Source organism: Gymnoscopelus microlampas (genome assembly GCF_963454915.1).
Source record: "Gymnoscopelus microlampas genome assembly, chromosome: 6".
In the NCBI taxonomy this organism is placed as follows: Eukaryota; Metazoa; Chordata; class Actinopteri; order Myctophiformes; family Myctophidae; genus Gymnoscopelus; species Gymnoscopelus microlampas.
Window position 1 is genome coordinate 35,007,772 of NC_139943.1, and position 10,942 is coordinate 35,018,713.

Here is a 10,942-nt window from a genome sequence, read left to right on the forward strand (position 1 = left end):
AAACGTTTGAGAACAACTGATATATCATATCTTGAACGTTCCATATAGCACCAAATGGTGCTATATGGAACCATTAAGGAACCTAAACTAAGCTGAAGAACCAGTAGAGAACCTCTAAATGAACCATACAGGGGCTTAAAAGCAGTGGTGGAAAATTAAAGTACTCAACCCCAGAACTTTCCTAGTCAAATATCACTTATAGTGAAAGTTGCTCAGGCAAATTTGTACTTGCGTTAAAGTGTACTGGAGTACTTTTAAAAATTCTAGTATCCAAAAAAGCACAGGCACAAGAATTCAAAGGTACACATTTTTCAAAAAATATTTATAATCATTTCATATTATTTTTTCAATATGTCCCAACATTAGAGTAAACTGATTTGTATTCTGAATCATGTTGGTGTGAGTAAATTCCTCAAATCATAGGCTACTGTAGGCTATATTTCATCCATAAGCAAACTTTCCTCCATAAGTTTGAGTTTGGGGTTTCTCAGTCTTAACACACCATTATTCTTAAAGATCCCATGAACTTGACATTGTTGTTTGAGATGTTACATTGTTACAACAAACCATATCATTTAGTTCATATTGACTGCTCTCATCAAACTTATATGTGGAAAAAAGACACCCATATTACACACACCCCACTGTCAAACATTTAAATAAGTAGCCTAAGGCCCTAAGCAATCATTTTTGAGCTGTGATGGAATTTGACTTATATTTCAAGTTTCTTTACCAGAATTGGGTGCACAGTCCGGAAGTCCGGAATTCAAAATTTACTTGAGTGAAAGTACAAAAGTATTGGCATCAAAATGTACTTAAAGTACCAAAAGTAGAAAGTACTCATTATGCTGAACGTCCCATTAAACAAGTTTTCAAATGTATATATAATCTGCATTGTGAGCTTGTATATCGGCTATTTTCAAATGGCCTAAATATATATATAGGGGATGAAGTGGTTATATGTTTTGTGGTAATAATCTAAATCTAAATTAGTAACTAAAGCTGTCAAATAATTATAGTGGAGTAAAAGTACAATATTTGCCTTTGAGATGTAGTAGAGTAGAAGTAAAAGAACTGAAAATTGGAAATACTACAGTAAAGTAAAAATACCTCAAAATTGTACGTATAAGTACAGTACTTGAGTACATGTATTTAGTGACTTTCCACCATGTTGTTTCCACATTTAGAGAGGGTACACAGTACAACAGTGTGCAACATTAGTCAAAACGTAGACCTAGATATGCTGCATATAGGCCTATGCTATATTTTTTACACAAATAGCCTAAATTAATTGAGATCAGCTCATGCCTTCTTTTGCTGTGTTGTGCCTGCACGTAAACCGATTGTATTCAAACAATCAAAGAAATAAGGTCATGTGGCTATAATATACAGACACAGCTATAGTGTTATTTGAAAAGGATTAATCGGTTTTAGCATTAGAATCTTCCTTTTGATGATATGATGATGTGACTGTTTCTAACAATGTATTGGTTAAAAGATCTTTAATTGTTTGATGAAGATGTGCAGTATAGGGGATAGAAATGATAGCCCCTACTGTAGGCTATCTCAGACTAGCTCAACATTTGTAATACTCCTATGGTAACTGTTTTCATACAAGTTAGTCTGTTAAAGTGTGTATAATGGAATGGAACCAAACGCACCCCATGCACGAGTCCATTTGGTTCCATTTGTGCGCCACTCTCAGAGTTAACACTCAGGATTGCGCAGTGTTTGAGAAGAACTGTTCACACTTCACAGATTTAGGAACTGATACAAATGATCAAGATTTTGGAGGGAACCTAGCCCAAGGCATTGGCACCAGCTCAATGGATAGCCCATCAGATTGGTCTGTTCCTCCCCTGGTACAATAAAGCCCTATTTTAGCTACTTTGTTGTATGATGGTGTCGCATGGCAAAACATTTTGGTCTACAAACTCACAGTCTTGCGAGTCACATTTCTTGCGTCCCAAGAAATGTCTTATGGCATTTATTCATTTATTTTTTAAATAGCCCCTATATAGGATGACATGCCCGATATCGGGATGCCAGGGGTTAATGTGGATTTCAACACATGCGCACAATACAAACCCTGTGCTCAACGGGACTCTGTGATTGGCCACACGGCAGCCTGCTACTGAGATGACGTCACTGCGGGCGAGGATGGTCACCAGAGGCAGCGCTGTGGCTGGAGCGCAGAGGCTGGGTGACTGGCAGAGCAGAGGGACTTTAACACAGTGATACAAGCCGAGGGGACGGACGCAAGAAGCGCGCAATCTTCATCAAGGGGATATGATCCTACATCTGAGGTTAATGTCTGCAGACTCACCAGACTGGAAGCTGCTGGTCCTGAGGCTGAGGTAAGAAGGGCTCCACTCATCATTCAGGAGGACGGCGTTTGTCCCCCCCAAAAAAACTGTATAGCAATTTTCCAGCAAAGCTCCTGTTATTCTGTCATCATGTCCATGTGTCTCAAGACTACATAGCGGCTTGATCAATGATGGCTTACTTTTTTATTTTTTTTATTTTAATAGCGTTTACATGTTTTCCGTATGTATTTAGAATTCTTTTGCATTTCATTTTAGGCGAGGGCAGAGCCATGTTGCATGCATAAGGACAAAACCTTATATAATTGTCAGTGATATTCATAGAAGGCTCTTTGGCCTATTTGGAACAAACTGGATTCTGAAATGGCTTGTGGGACAATCCTTGTGATGTCAAATAGCCTAGTTTTTTTTTAAATAGGCCATTTTCAACTCATCAAAATAAGAATAATCTGCCTCAGGAAGACTGAAAGTACTTAAAGATAAAAAAGAATAACGTAATAAAACTCAACTCAATTTAGTTTTGTTTTAATGATTGTTTTTTTTACATTCAGCTGTTGATCTTGGAGCGCATTTAGTTGCTGCACCAAAAAGCCGTTCCTTGTCTGTATTTCTCTGGTTCACATATACTGGTCTTATAGTTAAATCACACTTTAACATTCTTTTTTAAATCATTTAAATGACCAAACTGCCGAGAATTTTGATTAGACTAATACAAAAAAAACTGAGACTGAATATTGTCACATGTGTAGCTACACCCCAATTCATTTGATATTTTAAAGGTTTGTAATATTGTATTCCAACAATACAATATTATTAGAGGTATACAGACATTTAAATATTAATTGGATTAGACCTGTCTTATTGAATATGATCTATCTATCTATCTATCTATCTATCTACCTTGTGTTTGGGCTGCTAGCCAGACCTACAGTAGTATATATATATATATATATATATATATATATATATATATATATATATATATATATATATATATATATATATATATATATATATATATATATATATATATATATATATATAATTACAGGCTACCTTCTGAGACTATAGCTCAAAGTGGGCCCAGTTTGTTGTTGGCACAAGTTCCAGTGTAGGGTGGAGGCTATGAAATATGATAGGCTACGCTTCATGTGTTGTTGTTGTTATTGCTGACTATATCTTAATTCTTTCGGTTAGAATTAAGGCGATAGCCTAATCGACTGAGGGTACGTTTGATAGGCTACTGTAGGTCTGGCTAGCAGCCTACTTGCTGATATACTGGTGAAGATTTAGCTACAATGGATCTTAACCACTTAATATAGTTTACTCTATAGTGAAATGGAGTTTTTTCCCGTCTACGCACCAAATCTCTTCACCAAAAATAGTTCCCCCCCAGATTAGGGAGGGATGCTGTTGTTCAAGTGGTTAATAGGCTGCATTTGACAATTAAGCTTAGCCTTTAGGGCACTGTTTTAAACTTTTTAGCTCGAGACCAAAGAGAGAAATTTGACGTCTTTCCAGGACCCAAACTAGTGAAAATAGCTGATCTACAAGCTCACAAGGCGTTGCTATGCGACGCGTTGTGAGCTTGCAGATCAGCTATTTCAATTAGGCTACTTATTAAAAAAAAAAAATCTAATTTATGTAATTTCTTAGATGTTTATGTGTTAGTGAAATTCTATTGAAAAATTGTAGAATTTGTTTTTTTCATGAAAAATGTTGGATTGTTTTTGTTGCATGATTTAAAAGAAAAAATGAAATAATAATAATAAAAACAAAATGTAGGAAACAAAACTTTACTCGTGACCCATAAAAATGTGTCCACGACCCACAAATGGGTCCCAACCCAGTGTTTGTGAAACAGTGCTTTGGGGTATAGGCCTAAATGTGTGAAGACTAATTTGAATCTTACTCCTCCATGTTTCACGATTGATCACATTAGCATAAATATGATATTAGACCTCCTATAGGCTAGTAGTCTTCGTGGACTAGCCTATTTCACAATCTGTGAGTTTGTTTGTGCCTGGACGTCTTCTTATGTTATAGAAGGCTGTTAAATTAATTGTTAACATCGAGGTATAGCTTAGGCTAATCAATGTTGTCTCTTTCTAGGCGTGTGCACGTCGCCCGCACACAACTGTATGGCGATCCATCATGGCACACTGCCTATACAGCAGATCACTAAAGGACGTCTGTTTCTGTCTTTGGTTATCTAGCTGTATGAGTGTTAAATACCTGTCATAAAGCTAGATAACCGAAAGTAGAAATGACTTCCATATAATACTGTCTGTCTTCATCATCATCTGACTATGGAATGGAGCCTATAGGCTTATAACGGCTGACTTTGATCCAAAAGGTAAGGAATAGGCCTACATTTGTTTGTGATACTGTTTTATTTTATTTTATCTGTTTATTTATTGGCACATAAATGTAAAATCTTGCAAAAGTAAGTAAACTAAACTAGAAAGACAGGCTATTGTGTGACTTAAAATAATCAATGGAGCCTAAATTGGATGCATCATGAGAGGACACATTATGCATGGGATAGCCAGACTAAAATTAAAATTATTAAAATAATTTTGAAAATGGCCGATCCGAGGCGTTGTGAGCTTGTAGATCTGCTATTTTCACAATATTTTTCTGTGGAACCGAACAACCCCAGGGTGGGGGGTCCCCAGTAGAAATATGACTAGTTTGGGGGGTCACGGCCTGAAAAGGTTGAGAACCACTGGCCTAGGCTACACTGTATATGCCTATAACATATGGATTTATCACTTTCAATTCAATTTCAATTCGGGTTATTCTTAGAAGGAGAATCATTCTTCATCCAATATATGGGTCCTATTAATTCAAAGAAGCACACAGTTCGTAATTAGCCTTTTTTTTCTTCTTGCTGGCGCTTATCCATTGAGGCTGCACATGCCGGGAGCTGTCCATTCAGACCCGCTAAAACATGGTGCTGAATTTTAAGCAGGTCACCCACTGGGAGAAAGGGTGCACAGTGAAACCCTCTCAGTGTTAATGGAACTCTGAGCGTGTACAAAATGTAACCAAATGTGCCCTTATGGATCCATTTGGTTACATTTTGTACAGGCACACACAGTTACAAATGGATAAATGAACACTGTGGATTTTGCTGTACTATACAGCCATGCCAGCTTACTCACAGACCCTGCACAAACAATAGAGCTATTGTTTTTGTCTTTTGTGGGTGTTCATTTGTTTTGTCTTTTGAAATGATTTATTCTTGTTTTTTTTTCCTTTAGAAAATATAGTAAATTACGTGTAAGTGCATGTATAATTGTATAGTGAGTACTGAGGAGTGTTTTAACTGAAGAGAGAGAGAGAGAGAGAGAGAGAGAGAGAGCAGTTGCTAATGCTTTGTTTGGGGACTAGGTCAGTCCACTACATTTAGGCTGTTTATACAAGTTGAGTGGCATACTGTAGTCCACCCATTATCACTGGGGGTTCAGAGGAACTCTTTACTAGCTGCATTTACAGCTGCAGCGGGTCCCAGAGCCTCTGGGAAGACATTACTGTTTCAATAAAGAAGGGCAAGGCCATCCAGGAGACAGGATCTGAACTTTTCAACTTGGCACTTCAGTGCTGTACATAAGCCCAGGCTGGAGAATTAGCACTCTGATTGTAAAGAGCACTAAAATGAGTTTTCATTCACACGGTTAACTACCAACTATAGAGCTTACTGTCACACCAAGCTAATTGCTTCAATTCAGAGTGGGATATTGGATATGTAGAATGCCTGTTGTCCAAAGGCCTTTTTCCCAGGCTGGGTTTTCGCTGGGTTGGCTAGTAGGCTAGTGTGTGTGAACGTTTCATGCCCCATTGTTAAACAGGGCTACAATGAATGTTTAGGTTTATTTATTATAGGATGATAATCTCAAGCATTCTTGTTTCTTCCATGTCTCATTGACGATGTGAACAGAACAATTATTTTGTTGCCTTGTGCCTTGCTATATACCTATGTGCTCGCAGACACATACACCCACACACCCACCCATCCACCCACGCACACACACACACACACACGCACTCACTCATGCACACATACATACACCACACATAGCCCAATCACACCACAAGGGAACTGATCAATTGAAAGACGAAAGTTGCTCCTGTTATACTGTATATACGAGATGAAGTCTGAACACTTGATGACTTATTTAACATGTACTGTATGCTTGAGTATATCCTGCACATGCGTGTGCGTATTCACACACACACACACACACACACACACACACACACACACACACACACACACACACACACACACACACACACACACACACACACACACACACACACACACACACACACACACAATTAATGTACATTCAGTGTTTTTCATGTCTGTTGTTTCTCCTTCCTGTTTGCCTTACAGGCTTAAGAGAGATCGAAGATCCCCTACAAAAAAACCCAATCAGAACAACCAAGGGAGGAAAATGGGGACGGGTTGAAAAAAAAAGAAAGGTCCAGAATTACCCACCCACCCCCCCTCGCCTCCTAGCTTTATTACCCCGGAGCCCGCTATGCCATCTGCAGTGCCAACGGGGGATGCGATGCCCATGCCAGGAGGAGGACAAAGATCCGGCCGGATCCCTCAAGTATGGGCACGCTGAGAGGAGCCATCTTGGGAGTTGTTGCCGCGGCACCTAAGATGGCTGGGCTGGCACATGAGGTGAGTTACATCATGGCTTTCTGCTGGGTACCAGTGGTGGGGGAGGTGTGAGGAGTGGGCAGGAGGTAGGGGGACAGGAGGGCAAAGGGGAGGGTGGTGGTGGTAGTGGTGGGGTTTTATTTGGGGGGGGGGGGGTGTTGAAGTAAGAGAGTTACCCATTTCCTCCCCAGTCACACATGGCTGTTCCCTTCTCCTCTATTCTATCTGCTGCTTCTGCTAATTAGCAGTTAAGGGGTGAGATGGGGGGATGGCGGGCGAAGAGGGGGCTGGGGTAGCAAACAAAATTAATGAGCTGGCACCGATTGAAGGAAACCTGCCATCTTCTCTTGTCATGGCGCTTCTTTACGCCCCGATGTGCACCACAGTACAAAGACATGGAGATGGCCATATTCTCTGTGTAGTCTCTATATAAATGCCCTGACGTAATCTCTTAATTGTATAATGTATTAAATGGCTTCGTTCTGAAATTTCGGGAGCGGCGGTGAATAGTACAAAATGGCAACGACCTCGATGTGCTAAATGGTGAAATTCGGCGAGGGATGATAGGGCTATTCTAACTTCACATATGACACATAATGATGTAATTGCTGTTACTGGAGGTACAGTAAATTTACGTTTTCTTATATCACTTACAATGTGATCAGTTTTGTGAAGAATGATTGAATTAATCATTTTGTTAAATCCATGCCAAGCAGAACTATGGTGTTAAACTGATTTGAATATTTATGAGCTCTTTTTGCTAGACTCTAATATGTTAAAATATAATGTAGCGCATGGTAGAGTGTGTGTGTGTGTGTGTGTGTGTGTGTGTGTGTGTGTGTGTGTGTGTGTGTGTGTGTGTGTGTGTGTGTGTGTGTGTGTGTGTGTGTGTGTGTGTGTGTGTGTGTGTGTGTGTGTGTGTGTCTGTCTGTGTGTGTGTGTCTGTGTGTGTCTGTGTGTGTCTGTGTGTAAAGACTTGTCCTAATTAATTTATGTGCAATATTCAATTATTCGAGCTGCTTAATTAACACAGATGGCTATAGCACATCTAGCCAAACCAGTAGCCATTCAATACTTCAATCCCTTTGAACTCCACTCGTACAACAATAGTGGCACGTATTTTACAAATATTTATGAAATGTGGTATGGCCAAACAAACACTATGATTAAGCTTCTTAATTGGGATACACATTTCAAACAAATGAAGCTAAGCTGACACGCATATGGGAAACCCATAACCTCAGGTCCTTCCCTATGCATTCTCATACACACATACTGAATACAGTATATACTGTATGTATGTACTCTATGTAGCCTATATGTAAGCAATTATACATAATAGGCCATACCCATGGTATATTATTAATATACCATGGCTGAGGGGTGTTGGCACAACGTAGAGCCAGAGTGACATAAATGCCCGCAGCCTGCCGGCCTCAAGTGTATTATGGCTTCTATAACATGATTGCCAGTCAGTGATTAGCAACAAAACTCACTCCAAATTGAACCAAAGCATCTCAGGCGTAGCATAGGTTACGGCGATTATACAATGGATAACTTGAATGCCTGCGTTACAATCGGGAGTTCCACTTGACTGTCTTTCATACAGTATATACTATATATGTGTATGTATATAAATTATATATATATATATATATATATATATATATATATATATATATATATATATATTCATAAGCTTGCTTGAATGGCGCGTAGAAGATGGCGCTCTGTGCCCCTGGCAGCTTTAGCAGCAACCTGAACCAGAGGGCGGTGGAGAGACACGTGTACATGTGTGTTCGTAGCCAACATGTGCAGCTGCAGTCCTCGTGTGTTAATGAACAGTGCCCTGCGTTTTCACATTATCATTCAGCCCCACTCTCTCTCTCTCGCTCTCGCACCCCCACCCCCAGCCCCCCCTCAATAGCCGTTGAGTCTCCACCCCCCACCCTCCAAAAAAGCCTGCTTTCCCACCATTGTGGAGGCTGGTGCTGTGTGGCGGGCCTGGGACGGGGGGCAGGGTGGGAAAGGCCCCTCCAGACTAGACATGAGCAGATGCCTGAGACATTAGACTGTCGCACAGATCACCAGGGTCCTGTGAGCTGCCGAGTTTTAATGTGTATGCGTGTTTGATATGTGTGTGTGTGTGTGTGTGTGTGTGTGTGTGTGTGTAATAAGAGGGGGAGGGGGGTAGTCCGGTCCTAGAGTGCCACCTGACTGTTCATTAGTCTATTCAGCCTCCTCTGCATGTCTGAAAAGCGTGGAGATACTGTTGGCCTTTTTTCCCTGCGAAACGAGAGGGATTTCTTTTCTTTCTTTTTTTTTTACTGCCATTAGAGATGCATTCAGTCACACATGCGGTGCATGTGAAAGCTCACTCGCAGGCATGCACCGTTTCAAACAGCAGAGTATGTCTGATATGGCATAGCATCGTGCATGCTGCATTACGAACGCATCGTGACACACATGATTCAATTTGGTTTGATTTAAGATATTTCATCTGTTTTTTTTTTTCCCTCTCAGGGTTAAATGAACACTCTGGGTGTTGCTGTGTGTGTGTGTGTGTGTGTGTGTGTGTGTGTGTGTGTGTGTGTGTGTGTGTGTGTGTGTGTGTGTGTGTGTGTGTGTGTGTGTGTGTGTGTGTGTGTGTGTGTGTGTGTGTGTGTGTGTGTGTGTGTGTGCGTGTGTGTGGTTAACATTTTTAGCACAAGCACTCCTTTGCCTGTTTTAGTTTTTTTTTTGCCAGCCACATGCATTGATGGCATTCTTTGGCAAATGGACACACCTTGGACAGACACAGAACAATTTTACGAGACAGTCAGTATAGTACACGATATGGTTGTGAATGACTCAGCTAAGGCGAGGGGCGTGCTTAACCAGCTGAATGATGTAACCAGGGGATAATGATTATTAATGAGCCTCATACTGTACTTCCTCCGCTACGTGATATGTAAGCCCACACGTCAAAAGACGATCCCCTCTTCTTATTCATATAAAGGACTCAGAGCTGTCTTTATAATTGCATTTGTGCTCCTCATCTGTGATATACAGCACATTGCTTCGGGCAGGTTTGATAGAGGAGAGAACGCATGATGAAGGCGGGAAATTAATCTTGGCGATTGCTTAGTCCACGACCTGTTCCACTGGGGGTGGTATTTCTCTGTTAGAGGCAAACAAAGGGAGGGAAAGGGGGAAATGAATGAGATCATTGCTTGTGAATAAATAAGTCCAATCTGAGGGTAACGATATGTTGAATATCAAGAAGGGGTTAAGGACAGAAGGAGAGGAGAGATGTGGCCACGTATAAGCGAGAGGCAACAAGAGACGCAGCTCTGCATAGACGAACGAGAGATGTGCCACATGGCACGTGGGCAGCCATGATTGAGTTTTGAGCCTGTCGCCTTTACCTATATGCATTCGTGTGCATGCGGAGCTACGCGGTCTTAGCTTGTGATGTTCGTTGCTAAATCAAAGCACAGACTCAAGGAGCTGAGCGTGGTCTCTGTGTGTGTGTGTGTGTGTGTGTGTGTGTGTGTGTGTGTGTGTGTGTGTGTGTGTGTGTGTGTGTGTGTGTGTGTGTGTGTGTGTGTGTGTGTGTGTGTGTGTGTGTGTGTGTGTGTGTGTGTGTGTGTGTGTTTGAGAACAGTATGAGGAAGGACGGTCTGAAATTGTATGTGACAGCTGCCAACAACCGACAGAGGCAGTGTGGGCAAAGAAAGGATTTATCAAGCACCTTCACACACTTCCTGTACCCTCCTCGATAAGGAATATCTTTTATAATGTTTAGGTGTGAGAGTGTGCGGATGAACATACGCAAAAATATTGCTTTGTCTAATTCTTACAGCTGTATATAGAAAAAGGAAAAAAGAATAGAAAAGGGCAAATTGATATGACCAAACAAGAAATGTACTGCAGGTCCCAGGCATTCAAAAATGGTAAC